Raw genomic sequence first — 24,893 nt, forward strand, 5'->3', positions numbered from 1 at the left:
GCCCTAGACCCAGGGAAAAAATTATAAAATAATTTTTGAGACTCCATAGAAGGGTCATTGAGGTTCTTATGGCATTAGAATGCCAAGGAAATGCTTAGAAAAATTTTTCAATCAGTACAGACAATTTTGGCCCGTTAAGCCAAACGGAGGGCATTTTGGTCATTTCGTCTTCAGAGATGATTTTTGGCCGACTTGTTCAGTTAAGCAAATAATTATTATGATCTAAAATATGAATAAATATTGCTAAAAATTAAATTGGAAATGAGTAGAGAAGAGAAGAAAAGAAAATGAAAGAAAATTCTAATTATGACATCATATGATGTCATTTAAATTTCCTCCACCAATCACAATTTGTTAAACTCATTAAAAGAGATAAAAGAGACCAAAAATTGAAAAAAACAATCTGCATCTTCAACCTTTGGGCAGCCAAAAACGTTGAGAGAGAGAGAGAGAAGAGGTTCCATCATTTTCAAGCTTAAAAGCTTGAATTTCCTCTCCATTTGTTCACCAAAATTGCCAAGTCCCTTCACAAAAATTTGATCTTTCACCTAGAAAAAGCTATTGGCAGCCAAATAAGAAGATATTAGGGAGGTTTAATCAAGGTTAAGTGAAGCTCAAAAAGGTTAGTGCACTAAACAATTTCTTTTTTTTCTTTAATCTTGTAAGCATGCTAAATCAAGTAGAAATTGTGTGAAATTAAAAGAAAAACTTGAGTAAATGAAATCTCTAAATTTGGTAGCCATGAGAAAGTTTAAGGATTGTTGGTTTTTGATGAAATTAAGTGGCTTAATTATGTTATTAATGAGTATAGATGATGGATAAAGTGATTTGGTATGAGTTTGGTGTGTGTATGCCATGAATTGGAAATTGGAGTTAGGGTTTGAGCATGAAATGGAGACTTTGATCATGTAATGATGAAAGTGAGTTTTAATGGTCAATTAGTGACCATTTGGCTATGTGTAAATAAGAAATGAGGTGGTTTGATTAGTGGGAATTGCAGTTGGTGTGGCTGCCCATGGTGACTTGCAGAATTGGACATGAGTCCAGCAGGTTTGGGCAGCCATAACTTGAATTTTACAGGTTCAATTGGTGCAGGGCCAATTGGAAATAAAACTAGACACGTAATGGCACAACTTTGGTGAAGAAACTATGCCCATAAAACCAAACCAAGTGGACCAAAAGCTTTCCCTAATTCGGGTTACCTGCAGTCTGTTTCTGCAGAATGACCAAATGAACAGTATTTAGTCATTTGGCCATAACTCAGTGTAGAATGGTCTAATTGACCTGAAATTTTACTAACGACAAGTTGAGATATAGACCAACAACTTTTATGAAGAAACCTTACCCAAATTATGACCAGAACCTATCCAACAAGTGAGTTGTATTCACTATTCACTGCACTATAGATATGGTCAGTCCAGAAAAATTTCAATCCGGCCAGTTGTGGTTTTTGGACCATAACTTAAGCTACAAAACTCCAAATGGAGTGATTCAAAAAAGGAAATGCAACTAGACAAAATAAGAAACAACTTTCATGTTGATCAGTTTGCCAAATTCCCACTGCAAAATTGACCAATGGAACACTAAAAACAAGGCATAAAAAGTGAAAATTCTGCCCAACTAACATTAAGCTTAGAAATGGTATTGGCAACCAATACCAACAAATTTTGAATGAAAAATGTGGTATGTTGATAATATTAAAGCCAATGTACCTATTGCCTATGCAAAAGTCAACATTTTTGTTGACCAATGAATGGAATAGTAACACTAAAACTTAAATTCCAAAAATTGTGAAACTTAAAAGTGTGAAATGCCCTAGTGTACCTAACAAGATTGGTTTGGATAGCTTGGCATGCCAATAGGGTTCAGTTAGCAGTACTGCATATGGCATTATTTCATTCTATGATTTCATGGCTTTTAGCCATTCTAACATTATGTTGATACTTGGTCTTGAGCCTAATGTTATTACAGCTTATTAGCTATTCTGTTGCACACCGGGAGATACATATGTGACCGATGGTGTGATGGCCCGAGGTACTTGATACCCAGTGCCAGTTTACCCGTTTATCCAGTCCAGTCATCCAGTATAGGTTACTTGGGCACCCAAAACTGAAAGTGAACAAATTTAATGAAATAATAAAAAGAACAAGTACATAATAAATAAGATTATCAATAATGATAAAAAAAAAAATCGTCTGCATAAAACATCAAAACATGCACTGCATATTTACTTCCTGTTATTTTTTTTTATTTTATTATTGGCACTACTAAGCATTATTGCTTAGCGCGTTGCTTTTGCCACTCGGAGGTTCTGGAGATACTGACCGAGAGCCCAGTAGACCACAGACTGGGTGAAACCTCCTGCAGCTCTGCATAGTGTCCGTTTCACCTCACCATCTTCAGTGCATTGGTAAGACACTAGGTTTCATTTTGGTATTTTGTAACTAACTTTTATTTTCTCATGTGTAATTGAGACTTATGTAATATATTTTGATGTTAATGTAAATAGTGAAAATTGTGTTTATGAATGAAAAATTGAGTATTTATTTATTGCTTGTATATGAATACCATGAGAAATAAATGATTGAGAAATGGAAAGGTTGTTGAAAAATATTGAGATTTTGATGATGAAATGGAGTTTAGGATTGGTTGAAAATTTTGGAAGTTTTTTCACAGGTTCCGAAGAACTGTTTTCTCTATTTTTAGCCGACACTCTACCGAATTTTATAAAAAAATTGCAGAATCTCAAATAAATTATAATTTCAATAAATGACTTAAATGAAATATATTGTACTTCATAACTATGATAAAAATAAATTAAGGAAGAATAAAAAATGATTGAGATAAAATAGATTGTTCCGGTACACTGTGTGACATATATTACTCGGTTATACTATAGACGGGTAAGGGGTGTCACAGTTTTAGCAGTACTGCGTAAGGCTTTATGCCTGTATTCATGGCTTTACGCCCGCACTCATGGCTTTATGCCCACACTCATGGCTATATGCCTGCACTCAAGGCTTTTATGCCCGATAATATGTTAACATGGCTTTTTAGCCATACTGACTGCATACATGGTTGACGTTCCATGTCCCATGGCATGATGGCCTGAGGTAACACGGTGTCCAGTGCCAATGACCTATTATCCAGTTTAGTCAGCCTGTCATAGGTTACTTGGGCAGTGAAATTTATTGAAATAAGTTAAGAATATTAGCAATTAAAAATATTAGAAATTAAATAAAATAAATGAGTAAGATGACCTAAAATAAATTAGAATAGTTATTTATTAGAAAGAGTCGAAATGAACTGGACCGATATTAAAATTTACTTATTATGAAATAATCTGAGACAACCTAGAAAGTATTGAAAAAATGCTAAAAGATTAGCAAAGGAAATTATAACATAAACAAATATTGCAAATGTGACTTACATAATAATATAAGCATAAATTTATTATTTTTAGATTATTTTTCTATTGTACGTTATTACTATACATTTGCGAAATAAACACTTCCAAAGAAGACTAAATTAGGATAAAACATATTAAATTTTAAAAACTGCATGTGAAGTATAAATAAATCTTAATTATCCAAATTATGTTTTGTTTCTATCTTTATTTGTATATTATTTTCTTGTTATATTATTGCACCACTAAGCAGAAATGCTTAGTGCGATGGATTTGTTTCCTTCACGTAGGTACTAAAGCTAAAACCCAGTGGATATTTATGAAATTAGCTTGTAAATCATGTAAATTATGAAGTTTGAGAATTTTGATACATAAATTGAGTATGAATGGATATGTATGCAAATGAGTTGCAAGAATTGAATGTGTGATGAGATGATTATGAAAATAACTGATGAGATTTTATTGTGAAAATATTGTTGAAATTTCAAGCAGGTGAATAGTGAAAGACGCCAAATGATAATAGAAACAGGGGAAACTCTACTGTTTTCTCCGTAGAAAAATAATTGATATTAAAATATAACGAGAACAAAATTTTTAAAGGAATAAAGTAAGATAAAATAGGGTGCTCCGGCACCGAATATAGCACGCCTTGCTCAGCTACACTGTAGACGGGTGAGGAGTGTTACATTTATTGGTATCAGAGCACAGTTTAGGCATTCCTAGGCATCGATAGATAGAATAAGATTGTGTGCATAATATGCATTGCATTCATAAGAGTTGAGGCAACACTAATGCAGATCTGTTTTCTTTGGTTATTTTAGGTTAAGGTATGGACCCATAATCACAGAGGGCAGTAGAGGAAGAAGTAATAAGCCATATCCCGACTGGGAGTGATGTTGGAAATCGAGGAGATCCTACTCCACCAGTGTAAGAGGTGCCTGTACAACCCCAATAGGCCTTGTTTGAGCAAATGACTGAATTCTTTCGACAGATAACTGGGGCTATTCCACCACTACCTCAGCAAAAATCACCTTTGGGAAAAATTAGGAAGTATGGAACTGTAGATTTCAATGGTAAAAAGGAGGACGATTCTTCAGCTGCAGAGTATTAGTTAGAAAGGACTAAAAGAGTCCTGCAGCGGCTCTATTGCACACCAGAATAGAGTTTAGAGTGTGTAGTTTCACTGCTACAAGAAGCTACATATCGGTGGTGGGATGTCGTAACCAAGGTAGTGCCACCAGCCAAGATGACTTGGGAATTCTTTTTGATAGAGTTTAGAAAGAAATATATTAGCTGTGTTCATGAAGAGGAATAGAAGAGGAGTGGTGATCAGCAAAAGAGGAAATTTGGACAGTCTAGTAATAAGAGGCCGAGAGAACAGTTAAGTCAGACATTTGATCAAAGTAGGAGACCTAGACCCAGGCCTAGGTCTATACCCAGAAGAGGTCAATTAGAGATACTACTGGTGAGTGAACTAAGACTAGCAAGAAAATGTGGCCATTGTAACAATTGGCATAAAGGTAAATGTAAGGGATTAACTGGAGCCTGTTATAGATGTGGGGCCATAGACCATCGTCTGAAAGATTATCCTAAGAGAAATTTACCACGGACCCAGACAGAGGTCGTGGAAGGACCAGGTATAACAGTAACACCACTTGGAAATATCACCCAAGCAGGAGAGGAGAAATATGCCCCAAATGTGAATTTGAGGTAAAGTATCCTTCCTTTATGATATGCCTAAATGTATGATGATAAATTCAAAAAGAATAAATAATACCATATAGATAAAAGGAGTAGACAGAGGAAGCAATAGAAAGGTAAAAGAATTATCTCAGATACCTAAATCCGGTAAATTTCGAGAATGAAATTTTGTTAGAGGGGAAGAATTGCAACACCTCCACTTTAGATAGTCCGTACGTTTTACTGTTCCAGTGACCAATGTCTGACTGGACAACTAGAATGTCTGGAACTATATGAAAACTAGAGTGAAGAGTTATAAATAACCCAAATAGCGGTAAGGAAAAATTTAAAAAAATTTAAAAAATAAAATACAATGAAGTTAAATGAGCCGATGCCGTAGCGATGGGTGACCCTAATGGGAAGTTGCTGTCTTCATAACTAGTAGCCCTAAACCCAAGGTAAAATTCATGAAATAATTTTTGGGACTCCAGAGAAGAGCCATTGAGGTTTTGATGGCATTAGAATATCAAGAAAATGCTTAGAAAAATTTTTAAGATTGGTACAGACAGTTTTAGCTCCGTCAGCCAAACATAGGACATTTTGGTCATTTTACCTTTAGAGAAGATTTTTAACAAACTTATCCATTTAAGTAAGTGAATTCTATGACATAAAATGTGAATAAATATTAATAAATATTTAATCAAAAATAGGTAGAAATGAAAGAAAAAGAAAATGGAGGAAAAGCTCAATTATTACATCATGCATGTGTAAGCATGTTGTAATTAAAAAGTCTCACCCAATCACAAATTGAAAAAACTAATTAAGAGAGTAAATGGAAAGTAAAAAGGGATAAAATCAGCCTTCTTCTTCACTTAATTCTCTCATGGCTGAAAACCATTTCCTCTCTCCTCTATGAAAATTGTTTCATCTCTCTTCCATTTTCTTTGATTTCTCTTCATAAAATCCTAAGTTTCCTTCATTAAAACTTATTCACACCACTTGGGGAAGTGTTTGGCTACCAAGAATTGAAGAGAAAGTGAAGTTTAAGCTTGGGAAAATTCTGCTCAAAAAGGTTAGTGCTAGTCTCACTCTCTTCTTCCTTTCTAAAGTTGAAATTATGGTTAAGTATGCATGAATTACAAGGGAAAAGTTGATATTCATGCATGAAATTAAAGACACAAATTTTGGCCAGCTTGTGTAGGAGTAGGATTTGGAGTGTTTTGTTGCAAATAAACTTGATAAATTGCTTGAATATGATGATAAGTATGGTTAGTATGTTCAATTGGTATGTGTGGCATGAATCTTGAATGTGGAGCTAGGGTTTTGAGGAGAAAATTGGGGACTTTCTAAAATTGTTGATAAATTGATTATGTTGAGATTAATTATAGACTATTTGAAGTGTATTGAATGTGATTGAAGTTGGTAGTAGTGTGGAATGGAGGTATTGGAAGTGTTGTGTTCATGCAGGATTTTCTGGACTTTGAGTCCAGCACATAAATGTGACCATAAGTAGAGTTAGGTTGCTCCAATTAGTATGAGGCCAATTAGATATGAAACTTAGAATATAATGACACATTTTTATGAAGAAACCTTGCCTAGAAAACAAACATAGGATATCCTAAAAATTGACTAAATCCAGGTAACCAACCTGCTGGCCCTGGAAATTTACCAAATGAACAGTATTTATTCATTTAGCCATAACTCAGTGTAAAAATATCCAAATGACCTGAATTTTATATCAATGGAAAGATTAGACAATTTAGAACAACTTTCATGAAGAATATAAACTCAAATTCTGAACCTAACCAATTCAAATTGCTAGTCAAAGTTAGGACACTAAATCTGGCAGAACCAAATTTGCCCAGAAAATCTGGGTAAGGACCAATCCAGCCAGTTATGGTAAATTGACCATAACGTGAGCTAAAAAATTCTAAATAGAGTGATTCAAAAAGAAAATTAAAGAAGACACATAAAGGAACAACTTTGGTGAAGAGAATTTTGTCAAATTTCTACTGTAACAATGAGCAATGGAACAATAAACTTAACATATGAAATCTGAAAATTTTGAATAACATAAAATAAGCTTTGAAATGGTATTGGAAATCAATGCTAACAAAAATAAAATGCAAAATGTGGCATGTTGGTGAACTTAGGCTTAACAAATTTATTATGAATTAAAAAGTCAACTTTTGTGTTGGAATGGCTAAGTGAATAGTAACAACCAAAATTAATGGAGAGAAAGGTACCCCCACTTAAATGATTTAATGAATATTTAAATTATGTAAATGTGTATATGAGGGTTGTATTCTCATCACAAGTAGAACTTAAGGGATATTATAAATTTAATTTGAAATGTGATTTATAAATGACTATAAATAAAATATTAAAGGTATAAAGGATGTGCAAATAATATTTGAGACTTAGGTTTCTTTTATGAATACAAATGAAAATACTTGAATCTAGGTACATATAAATAAAAATGCTTGAACCTTGGCACCTGTAAATTGGTGTAATAAATTAGCTAAATGATAAATAGATAGTGAGGTTGATATCCATGAAATGTTCATGGATTACTTGATAATTTATATATAAATAGTGTAATGAATAAATGAATTATGTTAATTTATGAATGAGACATTAGTTCTCATTATTGTAGAAAGGAAAAGTATTTCGAGTAGAATGGTATATGAGAACCATTATTGTGAAATGTGATCAAGACAAATGATATAATGAATAAATATATGAATTATGATGAAGATAAAATTTATGTAGAAATGTATTTTAAAAATTTATACTTCTGTTAGGAATAAAATTGAAATGTTATAAATTATAATTGGAATTTGTCATGAAATAATAAAGTCATAAAAAAACAATATATTAACATTTAATGGTACTATGTGTCCATATATTGCCTAGACACGTGTGTCAGATTAGATAGATTGGCATGCCAATAGGGTATTGTTTTAGCAGTACTGCATAAGGCTTTATGCCTGTATTCATGGTTTTATGCCCGCACTCATGGCTTTATACCTGCACTCATAGCTATATGCCCACACTCATGGCTTTTATGCCCGATTATATGTTATCATGGCTTTTTAGCCATACTGACTGCATACGTGGTTGACGTTCCGCATCCCATGGTATGACGGCCTGAGGCACCGCGGTGTCGATACACCGACGTTATCCAGTTTAATCGGCACATAAAAGTTACTTGGGCAGTGAAATTTATTGAAATAAGTTAAGAATATTAGCAATTAAAAATATTAGAAATTAAATAAAATAAACGAGTAAGATGACCTAAAATAAATTAGAATAGTTATTTATTAGAAAGAATTAAAATGAATTGGACCGATACTAAAATTTACTTATTATGAAATAATCTGAGACAACCTAGAAAGTATTGAGAAAATGCTAAAAGATTAGCAAAGGAAATTATAACATAAATAGATATTGCAAATGTGACTTACATAAGAATATAAGTATAAATTTATTATTTTTAGATTATTTTTCTATTATACATTATTACTGTATATTTGCGAAATAAACACTTCCAAAGAAGACTAAATTAGGATAAAACATATTAAATTTTAGAAACTGCATGTGAAGTATAAATAAATCTTAATTATTTGAATTATGTTTTGTTTCTATCTTTATTTGTATATTATTTTCTTGTTATATTATTGCACCCTAAGCAAAAATGCTTAGCGCAATGGATTTGTTTCCTTCACAGGTACTGAAGCTAAAACCCAGTGGACATTTGACTGGAATTTTTGGAGTTCAGATCTGCAGAAGTGTCAAAAGCGTTCAAGTTGTCACCTCCTCAGTAATGCATGTAGATAGGGCTCACAAAAGTTATTTTATGTATTTATAATTAGTTATTAATTGTAATATAAATTAAGATATTGTAATTAATTTGTACATCATGTAAATTGCGAATTTATAAAATTAGCTTGTAAATCATGTAAATTATGAAGTTTGAGAATTTTGATACATATATTGAGTATGAATGGATATGTATACAAATGAGTTGCAAGAATTGAATGTGTAATGAGATGATTATGAAAATAACTGATGAGATTTTATTGTGAGAATATTGTTGAAATTTTAAGTAGGTGAATAGTAAAATATGCCAAATGATAATAGAAATTGGGGAAACTCCATTGGTTTCTCCATAGAAAAATAATTGATATTAAAATATAACGAGAACAAAATTTTTAAAGGAATAAAGTAAGATAAAATGGGGTACTCCGGCACTGAATGTAACATACCTTGCTCGGCTACACTGTAGACGAGTGAGGGGTGTTACATTAGGACTCTAAAACAAGAGTTTTTATACTAGATATGAATATAATAAGTCAGGATTTAAGGGGAAAGAACCAATTTAAATTCAAGAGAGCAAATGACCTTCGAAGGAGGCAAAAGGAGAAACAGATCTGCAAGGCTTTTAGAAGGAATCTCTAGCTGAAGTTCTAAATGTCTAAGGCTACAATTCTCCATCTGGATTCTTTCATTCTATTTCTTCTTATGTCTTTTCTTTATTATTTTATAAACTTGATTGTAAAACTCACAATGTGTGAGTAGTTTCTTTATTCTTGGGTCAGAGATGTAGCACTTTGAATTCAATTATGAATTTAGTTTGATTTTATTTGATAAATTGGGTATTTTGTTATTTGATTTAGTCTCTTGTGTTCTTAATGCATGCTTTGTGTTAAGCTTCACTTAATATTAATTCTATATATTAATTGAATGACTGAAAGGTAAAGATTAACATTGGAATAATAGGATTTTGAACTTAGGGTTCTTGATTTAGAGAAAGGCTGGAATTCTATGTGGATATTCTATGTGTATCTAACAATTAATCAAAGAACTTAATGGGTTTAATTTGATTTAATTGCCATGAAAGTAAGGCTTAAGTTGATTAAGATACGCATGCCTTAAGAGAGGAAATAAGATAACTTAGGATTAATTTTCTTCAAAGTAATAATCTTCCATTTATTGAATGAATTAGATTGAATATGTAATTGATTGAAGTGTAAAAACCTAGCTTTAGAATGCTTTTATCTACTAATATTCAAATTTAGTTAATTACTTTAAATTTTATTTCATTTAATTTAGATTTAATTACTACTTCTCGACAATTTTATTGTCTAGATAATTATAATTGCTATGTGGTTTGGTACTCAATATGGTCCTCATGAGAATAATACTCTACTCATCACTTTATTACTTGTTAATGATCCGTGCACTTGCAAAATTTTGGTACAACAATACTCAATCTTCATAGTTGATATCTTGTTTGCTTTTAAATAGTTTTTAAAGAATTGAGTTGTCACTTTGATGAAATTTGAGCAGCGCCTTGGCATTGATTTCAAATCTCGCCAAAGTAAGGGCAAACTGTAGACCCCTATTTGTGTGACCTTGTGAGCATGTGCATTGAGGATGTAAGAAACCCGATGATGAAAAAATTTTATGACTGTGAAATATATTTAAAGGCATTAAAAATTGATAATTATATTTATGGCATGTTTCTTAGAAAAAATAACTTTGAAGAAAAAAGAATGATTAATTAAATTTAAATAAAGTTTATTTTTGTTTAAATTTAATTCTGGGAATTTATTAAAAGAAAAAAGCCTAACTAAACCTAGTTGGGCTCTATGGGTCCATTGAAGCCTCATAAGGAATTTTCATTAAATAAACAAAAACCTATCATTCTTTCTATTTTATTAAAAAAATTAAAAGAAATAAAAAATTAAATAGTAACTTTTTCTCTTTAAGACTCTTTAAATCTTTTTATTTTGGGATTATATAAATTTCTTATATAATTTTTGACTTAAACCCTATAAATACCAAATAAAGTGAGGAGAAAAAAAAAATAAACAAAAGAAGGACTCACCTGGCCAAAAAAAAAAAAAAAAAAAACAGAGAGAGACTCTCTCTCTTATCGCCCCCTTTTCCTTCCTCTATTTCCTTTTCTTCGTTCTTACTTCAAAAAAGTATTCAACATCTGATTAAGGTGAGTGTTACTAAGTAATAAATATTCAAGAAACATATCGTATGAGGTATTTTCATGATTATATGCTTCTAATTTATCTCATATATTTATAATATACATGTTTATGTGGTGAATTTAAGGGACATCAAAAATTCTACACATGTCTCTTTTCTAAGTTCATATTTTTATTAATTTTCATGCTTTTCTATTTTTCCAAAAATTGTACAAAAATTATATTTGTGTTCTTTGTGAAATTCTAATAATTTTAGGCTCAAGATTCAAGAAAAAGAGCTTCTGATTTGAGTTAGTTATAGCCATTGAAAGTTAGGATATCTACAGAATTTGATCTACAAATAGCCAACTTTCAGGGCCCATATCTTGTAACACCCCTATTTTCGGTAGTGCGTTCTACTGTTCCGGTGACCAGTGTATGTCTAGACAGCTAGAATGCCTAGAACTACATTTAAAAGTTAGTGAGGAGACATAAAATAATGAAAAACAAAAAAAAAAATACAAGAACAACAAAGAAAAAATAATAGCAATGAAATGAAACTAAGTTAAATGAGCCAAAGACAAAGAATGGGTGACCGTGACGGAAAGTTATGGCATAGGCAATAGCCGACCCCAGGACTGCAGAGAACCCTCGGAATTTAGTTTCGAGACATAATTAAAGACTTATTGAAATATAAATATCATTAGAAATATTAAATAAAAATTAATTAATTAGTACAAAGAAAAATGAGAAATCGAAAAAACGACAAAACTCGGTGTTACCGAAAAATCGAGAATGCAACTTGAATAAGGGCATTGTGGTCAATTGACATCCAAAGTTGCCTTTTAACCTAAATGTCCATTAAAAATAAATGATATTAAACTTTGAAAATACCATGAAAAATTAAAATGAGATACATTATGTAAATAGTAAAAGTGTGGTGGCCAAATTGCAAAAATTGAAAAGTTTAACATTAAAATAGATTTTTAATCAATTAGTGCTCCACTAACATCACTTAAGTGGACCTTTAATCAATATTTGGACAGAAAATTATGTCATCTTCAACCTTGGGACAAACCAACCGAAACAAAGTGAGAGAAAAACTCCATGGCCAAGCTTGAAGGACCTCTATGCAACCTTGGTTAAGTCACTCTTTCCACTAGCTCCCTTCATTAAACTTGACCTCCATACCTTGGGCAACATACTAGGAGCAAGAAAGTTAAGTTTTGGTGAGGTTTTGAAGAACTTCAAAAGTGGTAAGTGAGTGTTTTCAATTCTTGTTTCATTAAAAGTGTAACCAAGGTTGTGGGTAGTTGATTTATGGAAGAATTTTTGAAGTTTGATGTTTTAATGGAGATGTACATTTTGGCAGCCATGGAAATTCAGTATATGTAGCTTTTCTTTACTTGTTTATGGTTGTTTAAGATGTTGTTATTGATGGCAGCATGGATATGTGTATAATGGTTTGGAATTGGGTATGTAAATGGGGTATGTTCATGTGGTTAAATGGTGTAAATGGACTTTGGAAAATTCTATTTTATAGTGTGCATATTGAGAATGGTTACAAGCTGTCCAAAATGACCAAAATGTGTTGTTAAATGTGTTAATGGTAAGGTAGAAATCAGAATTGGCATGAAGGAAGTAGTTTGGTAAGTGTTGAATATGTAATTGATAAGTGATGAGAAGTGTGTAGTAGGGCAGTGTGTGTTTTGGCTTAGAACCTTAAGTGTGTGACTCCAATTGGTATGAGACCAATTGGAGATGAAACTAGGCACAAAATGTGCCAACTTTCATGAAGGAAGCTTACCAAAATTCTGCCTAGAAGGTGACTTGAAAAATAACCAAATCCGGATTAGTAACTTGAAAGCCTGAAAATTGACCATTTGGGCAGTAGTTAGTGTTTTGACCATAACTTACCCAAAATAGGTCTAATTGACCTGAAATTTTTACCATGAATAGTTTTGACATATATCTACAATTCTTATGAAGACACCAAAACCCAGAAATGGCCAGAACAAAGCCAAATAGCTTGCACAAGTTCGGGTATAAAAACTGGCCGAACCAAAAGTGACCTAAAAATGACCTAAGCCTACCATTTTAGTGCATTCTGTCCAGCATTGGTAAATTAACCATATCTTGGCCTACAAAACTCAGAATGACCTGAAATTTTGCCCTACGTGCAATAAGACATAGACCTACAAGTTTGTAGTTTGGACCGAAACCCGACAACCGAGAGAACTAGGTCGTCCGGCTAGGTCAAAATAGTACATTGAAATCTGGTAAATTACAATAAAATGCAATACACTTGAAAATGAAATTGGTAACATATACCAACACTAAAGGGCTCTAAAATGTGACATATTGGTAACATTAGAATTGACTCACTTAGAGTGCATCAAGGGTCAACATTATAAGTTGACTAATGAAATAAATTGAAGGGAATAGTACCAAGAAAATTTAGATATTGGATTTTATGGTTGGAAACAAATTCATTGAGTACTGAAACACTTTAAATTGCGTGTTTCAATTGATAAGGATATTGAGAAGCATAAAAAATATTGAGTCAAGGCCTAGGAGCGACTCAAATCAGGTTTGTGCACAACTAGTTTTTAACTGATTTTATTCTGAATATTTCATATGATTAAATGATATATTTTTCTTATATATTATGTTTAACAAGCATTGGATTTAATTCAATGATTATTAAAATTGTTATAGTATGTATGAATTTAGCTTTGTGAAATGGTATTTCCATAAGTATTAAGCATTGTTGTGGATTGAATAAATTATGTTTTGGAAAATTGTGATAGAACATGTTTTGAATTGTGATGGGCAATTTACATGGAAAAATGCAAATTTATGATTTGAATTGTGATGAGCATAAAAATTATTGGATATTGGAATTGACTTTGAATCGAATTGTATTATGATTTATGCTCACTGAAAGGATTGTGATATTATTTTATATCTCACTATAGATGCTTGACTAGGTTATTACCCGTCTCTCTCATTTGTTCAGAAGACAATGGAGTTAGTTGTGTTTTGATTACCATGGTACGTGCATAGGCTTAGATTCTCCTCTTATTAGAGGTTAGATCTAAATTTTTTTTTATGTTATAGCCCTTTCGGAAGATTCATTATTGTGGTGTGTACTGTGCACAATGATTCGACCTCCCCGACCATAGGGAGTTAGAATCCGATTTGACCTCTCCGACCATAGGGAGTTAGAATTACCCCGAAGATGGCCCTTGCGGATTAGTCTTGCATAGTTAGTGAGATAAAGAATGGCTTTTGAGATGAAGAATGGTTTTAAATAGTAAAGAATTGTGATTTCAATTATGATTTATGTATAATTGATTTTGTAGGAATTACCTTAAATGTTTGGTTGTGATTTGATAAATTGAATTTCGCGATCAAAGTCATTTCATACAAATGATTTATGTTATTGGCAATAAATAATTTGATTTTTGGAATTTGATGAGTATCCTGATTTCTAAATTATTTGCTATAATTTTGCTAAGGAATATTGAACTATGTTTTAAGTTATAATTGTGCACCACTAAGTTCACCACTCATCGATAGCTTTGTATGCTATCGCAGGTGGAAAGAGCATAGAGCAATTGAGTAAGCTTCTTTGAAGAGACAATCAGATCAGCTCCAGGTATACCCATGTACACAGGTTTTGATATATGCATGTAATAATATGTATGTAAATTATTTGAGCAGTTGTATAAAAACTCTTGTAAAATATTTTAGTATGTAATCAAATGTAAATTATTATAAATGTAAATTTGATGTTTCATTTACCTGAATAGTTTTGTAATATTAATTTTTGAGCCTTGTAATCAATGAAATATTTCTTTTATGATGAGGTTGGTTTGAAAATGAAATGATTGATTATTAAGATTGAATTGTGAGATGAAATGAAGTTTCTTGGAGTTGTATTTGAGAAAACATATTGGGAGTGTTTTCTTTTTCATGTTTGAATAACTGTTTTCTCAAAATACAGCCAGCACTCTGCCAAAATTTTGAAAAAAATTTTATAACACCATATTTTAATCGATGATTTAAATTTCACGAAAATTGTTTTAAAATCTCTTGTAGTATATCTAATGAGTTATCGGTAGGCGAAGTACGGTAATTGATTAGATGTACTACGGGATCATGTTACATCTTACGGGGGTGTAGGGTGTGACATATCTTCCCCAATTTTAATTTTTTTTATGCTTTTCTTGATTCTAAAAAACTAACTTTTCTTATTGATTTCATGTTAATACCTTTTTGTGGTTCGTGAGATACATCGATTTTAAAAAAGTAGTATCAATCTATCTCTGATATGAAATAGAAGTGAACCCCAATTTTTGTAAATTATTAGATGAGGTTTTGGATTAGTTATTAATTTTATAATTTTTATGTTGTATTGGCATGCTTCTGAAATATTTGAGTAATTATTTTACATGTTTTGATGACATTAAAAATTTAAATATCAAAGTATTGTAAATCTATCTAGATCTGAAAATTTCATGTTAGTTTATAATTTCTTGTTTTTTAAGATTTAAATTGTATTTTGATCTAATTTTATTGTTGCATATGATGTGGTATAATGCTATGAAGTGTTATAATTGGATTAGAAGACCCTTGGACATTAGGTAGTTTTAGCCAAATAGAAGGCTAAATTAATTAGGATATAAGTGTTAGATTTCAACACAAATTGTTATTAGTTTATTTCATTTTATAAATAAAATTGGTAAGTAACTCTAAGGTAAATACAAAAAATGATAAAAATTGTGCGGAGCTTACGTAGAGTTTAACAGGACCAAGACAGGGATAAACATATCATACTAGAAAAGAAATCCTTTTTCAATGGTAGCTTGCCCCAATGGTAACTATAATTATTTGAAGCTAAGTATTTATAAATTTTCAAAATAAAAATTTTCTACGCAATATGTAGTAACAATAGGATAAATAATAAAAATTAATTTTGTTTGCATTTTAAAATCAATTTTTGTATAAAAATTGAATTAAATAAATATTTGATAAATTACAATTAATTTTGTTGTAAAAAACAAATTTTTTATGTAAATAAATTAAATTAAATATTTGGTAAATTATAAAATAAAATTGGCAAGTTAGAAATAAATTATTTAGGTTGTAATTATTTGGGTCTTATATGTTTATTAGAATAAAATACATATGTATGGAATTTTATTAGTTTAATTATCTTTAGGGTAATTTGGTTAATTAATAAATTAATTAGTTAAATGGAAACTTGGGGTTGTTTATAAATTAAATTTTTTTGTAAATTAAATTGTCAATAACTAATTAATTTTATTTTCTTGGTAAATGTCGCTTAATTAAATTTGGCAAGGGAATACTTGTGCATGAAAATTATTTATAAACAATAACTATTATTTGAATTAATGAGGTTAAACTAAGCGTAAAGGGTGCCTAACACCTTCCCCTTAAGTATCCACTATCTTGAACGTAGATATTGGACTATGGTAACGATGGTTGGGGAACTTCTATAAGGAGTAAGTTGCCATTCACAACCCTATTGGAAAATCAAGTGCATTAATTAAGTCCCTTCTATTGTCCCTTTGGAAATTGATGCCTCAATCAGACGTCCCTCAGAAGAAATAATGAATATGTCCCAATTATTACTCGGGTGGCGACTCCTATCTATTTATGTTTTTGTGGCATAAATCCTTAGTACCGTGATAGTGTTATGGGAATACGATACTTACCAGTAGACTCCATTCTATTAAAATTGTATAAATTTCATTTCTAAGAAATGTTATTTAAGGAGGTGGTAGTTAAGTGATACTGATATGGTTCCACCATCTTTCCTGGGCATTACCTGATGCATTTTATGTGATCCCATTAGATGATCTTTCATCTCACGCTACATGACCTCACACATTTACAAATGTACTCTGTATCTCTTAAACCATTCATAAAACATAGAGCATGTCCTACTAAGATGTACTTTATGTCCTAAAACTACTGCAAATGACATACTCTATGTCCTAAAGACTTCTATGATGTGTAAGACATAGTTTGTATCCTAAAGACTTTTATGATGTGTAAGACGTACTCGATGTCCTAAAGATTATGTTATCTTTAGGTCTAAGAACACCAATAGTGTTGTATTCATGCTATTGGAAAAGTCTCCACTTGAGAGATGATGCTAATGTTTTTGAAATTCTAATGGGGATTTCAAACTTCTTAGAAAAAATTTGGTCCACTTAGGGACCATGTTGCAATTATGTGACTTCAATGGGGATTAAAATGTAATTTTGTATTTTTGAAAACATTTCAAAAACCAAAGATCTAAAATTTGGTTCTCTTTGTAATTTTCAATTTGTCCAAGGACCATTTTATACTTTTCTACTCCCCTGGGATGAAAATGCAATTTTACTTCTTTTAGGAATGAAAAGCATTTTTTATGCAAAATTGCATCCAATGGAAATCCTAATAGTTTCCTTCCTTTTATGCTACCCTTAAAAGTCCTCTCCTTATCTAGCTTATTTTTTTTTTTTTTTGTCTTATTCTTATCCTTATTGCATTCCTAATACTTATGTTCGTTCAAAAATGTTTCTCTTAACTCATTTAAACATGCAAAACCTAACCTTTATGCTCACTTAAGCATATTGTTCTTGCACCTCATGCTTGGCTTAAACATGTTATTCCTAATCTCCATGCATGCTTAAGCATGTTATTCTTTATCTCCATGCTTGCTTTAAGCATGTTATGCCTAATCTCTATGCTTGCTCTAGCATGTTATTCCTTATTTTCATGCTTGCTTTAAGCATGCTATGCTTAATCTCCATGCTTGCTTTAAGCATGTTATTTCTAATCTCTATGCTTTCTTTAAACATTTTATCCATAATCTCCATGCTTACATAGACATGTTATTCCTAATTCCATGCTCACTTTAAGCATGCTATCTATATTCTTCATGCTTACTTTAAGCATGTTATTCCTAATCTCTGTGCTCACTTTAAGCATGTTATTAATATTCTTCATGCTCATTTTAAGCATGTTATTAATAACTTTTGTGCTCATTTTAAGCATGTTATTCCTAATCTTCATGATTGCTTTAAGCATGTTATTCCTAATTTTATGCTTGCTTAACCATATAACTCATTCAAATGATCATAACTTGCCTACCCATCTTTTTTCTTTTATTTTCTCCTTGACCTTTTCCTTTTCTCTCTCATTTTCATCCCTCCATCTAAATCTAGATGTTCCTAAGTGATGCATGATGCAGTTATACTCGATAATGCATATGGCTCACAATGCGTGCATGTCCTGATGATGTTGATCTCTTGTCATTTAAGTTTTAAAAAGTTTCCACTAGGGAAGTGGTACCTTTGAAAAAACTCATTGGGGAGAAAAAAAATCATGAAATCGATGAAATGGAATGCAAGTTTGAACTAAGAAGTCTTATTATTGCCAATTCTAATCCTAATGGTTCCATCAATTCAATCTAGGGTTAAGGTTTATTATGAATCCTAAAAGAACTGAGTAGGGGTGCTTCTTTAGCCCTTCTTCCACCATCCATCAGAGAATCCTTTCCTTTATCCACCTCTTTTATTTCTTTCTATTTCAGTTCATCTCAAGAATCCCATAAAAGCTCAAACTCCACTTTACTCCCATCTTGGCTGAAAATTTATAATCTCCTTCCATATTTTATTCACAATATCTTCCATGATTCTCCCCCATTTACTCCTTACATTGTGCCCATCAACATTGGCCCCCAGTCATCTTGACCCATCAATATGTTATTTTATTATTCCTTTTATTTTAATTTTTTTTCTCTAACTTTTGCCTAAGTCAATCTTTCTAGTTTTCAACTTAGCGAGTTATTCTAACTTTTGCCTAAGCTGCCTTTTCGTGTTTTCAACTTAATGAGCTTTATTTTTTGTTTTTTCCTTTTTCCTTTTTTCTTTTTTAATCCATTTTATTTTCTTTCACTTTCATTTTTCCTTTTTAGTCATATGCAAAGCATTTAATAGTTCATCTTACATTAACATACCTTCATCTATATCCATAATCCATTGGCCATCCCTTGTTGGTTTTCTAACTAACTCTCTTCTCTCCTTTTTCATTTTTTATTTTCTTTATTTCATTATTTTTTCTTTTTTTTCCTAATTTTTTCTTTCTTTTCTTTTCTTTGTTTTTTGTTTTGCTCTAATTTTTGCCTAAATCGCACTTTGTGCATTTTTAGTCTAGCAAGCATCTCTTAGCAATGAGAATATTGGATATGCTGCCCCCTTAGCAAGATTTTGAATGGCCATTCTCTTAAACCTTAGTTTTTTTTCTCTCTCGTTGATAATTTGAGTTTGAAATTCCCATTTCCATGTACAGAAGTACTTTGCTATGACAAATAATGATTACCTAATTTTATTTTAGAATTAGACCAATAGCTAAAATTTTCCCTTTAGGATCTTCAAATGTACCCTAATTAATTATAACAGTCTCATTCACATTAATGCTTAACAAAATTCTTAAATGCAAAACATATTTCATTGAAATTGAAAAACTTAGTAAACAAGCCAAACTAGCATTGTTCAAACATGATAATTTTATTCTAAAAGAAAAAAAAAAGGAAAAGGCTTGGTGTTTAGAATAATCCAGCTTCTAGGTCAAGTATCTTCTTACCATTAATAAAATATTGGATCTCATAGTGGAGACTTATACATTTTTTCATATCATGACTTGGGATCTGATGAAATTCACAATGCAAATGCTTGTTAAAGTTCTTTGCAATGGACTTGGTATGGGGGTATTGGTCAAAGGCCGGAGTAACCCTTCATTCTTCAATCTTGCAAAAACCAATGTCGTAGGTTCACCCAATTCAGAAAACCTCCTTAAAGCCTAATCACCAAACCTTTGATTTTCAAAAGCTCTCTGTAGTGATGGACATTTCTTTCATAACCCATATGCCTATTTGAGAATTCATACTCATAATCTTCTCCATCTCCCTCAATGTATTCTCAATTGTAAGCTTGAACCCCTTAATCCTACTTCTTTCTTCTATTGGTTGCTTATTCAAAGACTTGAGAAGTTTAACCATCACTTCTTTCATTTTGCCATCCAAGGTCTCATCCAACATCTTCTTAAATATCACCTTAATTTCACCTCTTTTAGCCATTAAACTTGAAGTATTGTCTAATTCAAGCTATTATGATTGTACTGGTCTTTTCTTAGCTTTTGTGGGTTCGTTTATTTTTCTTATTATTGATTAATGTTTTCTATGTCATGGATAGTAGCTTTGTGGAATTAACAATATTGGTTGGCATTATAATGTGGTGGGAGTGGGTTTGGAGCTAATTTAGGAGCTAAGGGTTGAAGTAAGTTGTGAGCTTTGAGAAAATTGAAAATCTTAGATAAAGGCTTGTCTATGTGGGAGAAAACACTTTTGGTTTCACCTACAAGTTGGACTTTGATAACCTCCGCATTTCTCTTATCATTCATCCCTATTTGGCAAATTCCTTTTTCTAGTGGGTTGGCTCCACTAGAAGAAGAAAATAACAACAACAACAACAATAATAATAATAATAATAATAATAATAATAATAATAATAATAATAATAATAATAATAATAATAATAATAATAATAAATGACCTAATTTGTATTGATTACATACCCCCAATCATCACTATATTTAAGCTATTCAAAATATTACAAAGTACAACCAAGATAACAAAAACCTATAAGACAATAATTTCACTTTTTCAACCTCCTCCCTTCTTTAGCATCCATGTCTACCAGTTTTTCATATTTGCCAATTTGACCCTTAATTCATATAATTCATATCCAAAGTCACCTCTTTCATGTCTTTTAAGGTCTCCTTTTAGCCTCTATAATACCTTGTTCTCCTCCACAAGCTCATTTATCAAGGAAATTACACCACCCTCCCAAACACATAACAAATTTATGCACCTATTCATTTATACAATAAGCAAACAAACTATTTAAATCATGGTTATCATAACAGGATCGAATTGGTGGTCTAACCGGTTTAACGAGAACCAGATCTCAATCCAATTTGGTTCACTTAATAAACTCTAGTTGCAGAAACTGGATTGAACCGATCAGGTTTGAACTGGTTTTCTATATATATATATATATATAAAGAGTTTTCAATCATTAGTGGTTTGTTAGTACAAAGAGTCTTTATGCTAACAATTATTAGTCTTTGTGCTAACAAACCACTAATAATTGAAAATTCTTTACTTCACCTACTTACATTTTTAATAATTAATGGTATTGATAATTTATTATATTATTATATTAGTATGTTAACTTGAATTGTTGAATTATTTTTATATATTATCGTGTATAAATTTTTTTTTATTGTGTTATATAATTTAATATATTAACATTAATTTTCCATTGATATGAACAAATTTATTATTATAAAATTTATTTATTAAAATAATTAAATACTATTAGTTAATGGTTTAATTAAAAATCATATTTAAAAAAAACAACACATATTAAAATTTAACTAAATTTATTTTAATAATTATTTATGAGTATATAATAGTATTAATTATAATAAAGCATTATTATTAATAATTTTTTAATATTTATTTAAAAGTATATACCGGTTAAGCCACGATTAAAACTTAAACCCTTAATCATCTGCTTTCACTAATTAATGACTAGGCTAAGCTTGAAAACCTTGGTTTAAACAAACACATAATCAACTAGATAAATAAACTTATTAGGTATTTTGGCATCCAAAAAACCTTCGCTCTGCACTTTGTTGGCTTCCATGATATCCATCTTAAGGCTTTTGTTGGCATAAGTTAATTGTTGCAGATTGGAAGAGACTTGTAACGAAACTTCATTTGTCCTCTCCTAGCAAATGAAGAAGGGGGAGAAGTAATTGAAGATGTATAAATCTCTAGGATTCCTTTCACAAATCAAGAGTAACTATAATAATCCCCAATAATACAACACAACTAGTATTATTTTTTTAATATTTTATATTTCAAAATCAAACTATAAAATTTTGTTAATGGTATAAGAAATCAGCAACATAATATTTTTCCAGTATAATTATATTTAAAATGACCATATATTATTAGAAAGAATTAATTTTCTATAACAAATATAATAGTAAGAAGTATGATCAAAGATAAAATTATAAATATTATGCTGATATTCTAGAAATAATAATAATAATAATAATAATAATAATAATAATAATAATAATAATAATAATTCAAAATAATTTTCTAATTTAGGATCTTCATTTTTTTTTTCTTCTCCTACTGTTTTTTTATTTTTTTTTTTAAATCTTCAATTTGTTCTTCTAAAATTGAATTTTTATACTCTTCAATATATGCAAATTTAGGTGGCCTAACAAGCTATTTTCTTAAGTTTCCATTTCCTTTTTATTAATCTTTAAATAATCCTATCTTCTCATTGTGATCCATCACTTGTAGTAATTAACTTTGAAAGGGTTATACCAATTCTCAAGAGTTAATAAATTTCCTTTAACACATAATTTGACGATAGCCTCTTTCTTTTTTTTTTTTAACAAAAAAAGAAATCAATTTTAAATTAAGTGTGTATATTATCTCACTTAATACACCAATCTAATAAAAATTATTTTATGAAAAAAATATATATAGTTGACTTTTAAAAATTGAATTATTTTTTTAATATATACTCTTATTATTGAGATTGATCCATTTCATTAAATAAATAATTAAATACACATTCCTTACTTTAAGGGTTAGATATGTATTTTAATATATATATATATATATATATATATATATATATATATATATATATATATATATATATATATATATATATATTCTTTAAAGCACGTGCAAAATAATTCATAATTATAAATATAATATAATATAATATTAACGCTTTCAAAATATGAATGCGTAAAAATATTATTTAAAAATTAAAATGATGAATAATATTGCATGCAAGTTTTTTATCGTACTAAATTTGTTTAAACTTTTTTTCAGTTTTGTTTACTTATATTTTAATATTTTTAATAATTTTAAATTAATATGTATTTTTTGTGGGGAAACTATATATATATCCACTGGTTTAAAATTTTCATTTATATAATTTTAATTTTTTTTATTTGATTGATATACTCACATTTTTATCGACTTACATTTATAATAATATTATCTTAATTCTACAAAAAAAATTATATACTCCTATAATAATTTTTAGGAGTAATTTCAAAAATGTACAATGTAATAAGTGCATTGTCATTTAAAGAATAAAATTTTAATTTTCATTAAATTAATATCATGAGATTTTTATGTCATAGTCTGTGTACCCATTAATGGAATATTGACATTATTATAAATAACTTGTATATTAAATAATAGAGAAAAAAAATTCTCATATTGTCAAAATACAAGAAAGAAAAGAAGTGAAAAGAAAATGAAATATATAAAACTATATATATTTAAATAAATATATTTTATTCTATGATGGCACTTGGCACATATGTGTGTGAAATAAATAATTATTTTATTTTATTTTCCATATATATATATAAAATAAATACTAGATATGTTTGTTAATAAACAAACATGTTTATTACATATAGACAATCGTGTCTGCTAGAAATAAATAGATTTGCCTGTCTAGAAAATGTGCCATGACTTTTCATTCTCTATAAATATGGATGAGTTATTTAAATCATATATACTAATTCTATTTCTTTTTCTTCTTCTCTTCTAGTCTCTCTAAAACCAAAAGTTCTTAAGGAAAATCTTTAAAAGTTGCTATCTATAGATTTCAGACTTTATTGTATCATGGAGGTATATTGCCATAACCTTACAACAATCTAATAAGGAGCAATTTATACCTTAAAGATAGTGATTCATCATGCTTCAAATCCTATTCAACACCCTTTACCTCAACAATTTTAAGGTATTAATCACAATAGAGTCCCAGGTTGTTTCTGTAATGAATCAAGAGTTCGTTAAGCTGGATCCTTTTGAAAGAAAAAATTATATTCGCTGAAAAGGTAAAAGTAAATCAGAAAAAAAAAGGCGTGAAGAAGATGAATTATTGTGCAAATGTCATACTCTCAACAATTTTTCAGATAGGTTGCTTGACCTGTTTACCTCTATCAAGTCTCCAAAGGCAATTTGGAATTCGCTAGAGTTTAAATATGACACAGAAAAAAACAAGATGTGGATAAATTTCTCATCATGAAATATTTTGAATTCCAAATGGTTGATAATGTTTCTATTATGGATCAAGTCCATAAGTTACATAACCTTGTTTCAAAGCTTGAGGATTTGAAAGTGGTTGTTCCTGAATTATTTCAAGTAGAAGGGATAATAGCAAAATTTGCGCCTAGTTTGAATGTTTATAGGAAGAAATTATTGCATACCATATAAGACTTTTCTCTTAAACAAATTCAAAAACACTTGCACATTGAAGAAGTTTTTGGTGTAATAATTTGTCTTTATATTGATGACATACTTATAATTGAAATAAATATGAGGCTATAATATGGAGCTAAAGCTCATGGCGAATGTGTTAAAGAAGTTGATAAGATTTATTTGTATAAGTCGAAAGACACCTTTTGCATTCATAAATCTTAATTCATGTTGATTGTGTCTATCACTAGCTAAGTGAAGGGATATTGTTAGAAATTGTCAGTGATAAGAAAAGCTGTCATATATTGAAAAAATTATGTTTGTTCATTAAAAGCTATAAAAATGAACAGTTCATTACCAATAGTTATATATGTATTCTAAGAGGTATAAAGGAACAAATGTAATTATTCTAAGAGATATAAAGTGA

The sequence above is a fragment of the Hevea brasiliensis genome, chromosome 2 (genome assembly GCF_030052815.1).
Source record: "Hevea brasiliensis isolate MT/VB/25A 57/8 chromosome 2, ASM3005281v1, whole genome shotgun sequence".
Classification (NCBI taxonomy): Eukaryota; Viridiplantae; Streptophyta; class Magnoliopsida; order Malpighiales; family Euphorbiaceae; genus Hevea; species Hevea brasiliensis.